This window comes from Monopterus albus, unplaced genomic scaffold (assembly GCF_001952655.1).
Source record: "Monopterus albus unplaced genomic scaffold, M_albus_1.0 scaffold223.1, whole genome shotgun sequence".
NCBI lineage: Eukaryota > Metazoa > Chordata > Actinopteri > Synbranchiformes > Synbranchidae > Monopterus > Monopterus albus.
Genome location: NW_018128103.1, coordinates 934,369 through 936,463, shown reverse-complemented (window position 1 = coordinate 936,463; position 2,095 = coordinate 934,369). Strand labels below are relative to the sequence as shown.

The 2,095-nt window shown below is 39.5% G+C and overlaps 1 protein-coding gene across 2 annotated transcripts in view; it reads left to right on the top strand.

The window, feature by feature from the left end:
* The window catches only part of LOC109971379 (phospholipid phosphatase-related protein type 4-like), an 81,993-nt gene that overhangs the window by 35,858 nt on the left and 44,040 nt on the right, over positions 1 to 2,095 (top strand). The gene's annotated exons all lie outside the window — the stretch shown is intronic.

Sequence of the window (2,095 nt, the reverse complement as noted above, 5' to 3'; positions counted from 1 at the left end):
AAAATGAACAAATCACTCCCCGAGATGACCCAATGTTCTCGAGTCATGGGAAAGATTTGTTCAAAGTGAACGAATCGTTTGTGAATGACACATGACTAATGGGCCCGATGATAGGCAAATATTTATGGTGTGGTGCATCAAATACCAGGCACAATGTGGGCTTGACATCAGTGAATCAAGTCCAACCGCTGACCTAGGTCACAAGTCTCCCCATCTTTCTCCTCGATTTAGTGTCCACCTCGTAGTGAGCTAGTTTGTGTGTATATAAATAATAAAGGTGAAATCCCCCCAAAAATTCATTTAAAAAACAAGAAAGGTAAAAACATATTTTAATAAAAACACGACTGTAAAATAAAAACATAAACACAGAACATAAAAAAATAAAATCACTCACTACCTGTAAATATACCTCGTACAGTTTATACAGACTTGAACAGGTCTCTAGTTCTTAAGTACTATTTATCCCTATTTATCTCATTTCAGTGAACATTCTGTTGTTGTCTGCATTGTTTACTGTCTGTTTATACTGCTTTTCCTGCATTGTTTGCACTGTTTGTTGATGTTAATACTGCTATTTTGTTATATTACACAGCCTTATGCTGGTTTACTGTTTTGCACATTGAGAGCCGAAGTACCTGAGTCAAATTCCTTGTGTGGCCATCACACCTGGCCAATAAAGCTGATTCTGAAGAAAAGATTGTTTTTAAAAAGTTTTCCAGAGAGCTTTAAAAGCTGGAGCAGAAGCACCCTGTCTGGTCTCCTCCAGCCATTCATTCTAAAGTCAATCCTGACACCAAAGGCCGCTGACCTGAGTGTCACCAATTCCCCTCCAACAGGGGATATCAGACTGCATACGAGTCCATAAGGGGTTAGTAGCTCAAAGATATAAACAGGGACCAAGTCCACAAGTGCTTTAAATGAAAGCTTAAAGATGGGTGGCCAGAGTGAATTTATATGGGTTTTCTTTTTGATTTACTAAGAAGCCTTGCAGCAGTATTCTGGGCTAGTTGGAGCTTGGACAGGTTGTGTTGACAGGAGTGAGTTATAATAATCTAACTGAGATGAAATGAAGGTATGAGTGACCGTTTCCAGGTTCTTCGTAGAAAAGAAGGATTTAATTCTTGAGTGTTCACTTGTGGTGATTATCTTACTGAACCAAATGTGTAACTTTGATAAACTGTTGTTTGTCACAGACCTTATTTTCTGCAATAATCCAGAATCCTATGGAAAAATCCCACTTGCTTTTTATCGAGGGAACCAGGGAGATGCTAACTTCTGGGTTGGCCTACAAAAATACGTCATCACTAAGGGTCTCTGTATATCAGATACATTTATATTTGATATTAAATAACATTTGTGCCTCCTGTTTTCACTAGTATTCCTCACTGCATACACCTTTAACCTTATCGAAATTAGGTGATCAAACAAACTTGGTCAAGGTTAAAAGTCCGGGCAAATATTTGTTTTATATCAATAGGTTCCAAAATATCAAAACAGCAGCTCAGGTCGGCTGTTTTGGGGACAAGGTCAGAGAGGCCAGATTGAGATGGTTTGGACATGTGCAGAGGAGGGATAGTGGTTATATTGGTAAAAGGATGTTGGAGATGGAGCTGCCAGGCAAGAGGTCAAGAGGAAGGCCAAAGAGGAGATATATGGATGTGCTAAAAGAGGACATGAAGTTAAATGGTGTGAGAGTAGAGGATGCCAAGGATAGAGTTCGGTGGAAACAGATGATTCGCTGTGGCGACCTCTAACGGGATCAGCTGAAAGTAGAAGAAGAAGTAGTAGATGGAGCACATTCATTCACTGATACTCTGAACATTTGGTTAAAATTTGCACTACGCATGGATGAAGCCTGACTTATGAGAGTAGGCTTTCTCCTCACCAGCCTATGTGGCTATTCAGAACAGGCATTAATCCTTTTGCCTTTACATAAAATCTGCCTGTACTCTATCAGCGGGGGCCTCTCTGGCCACATACACACATGTAAAAAGGGTTAAGAAATTGTCTCCATTTCTAGGAGGAATCGAAGTGTAAAAGTCTGCTTCTCTAACTTAAATGTAACACAGTTCCTTATATTTAATTAAATACACTC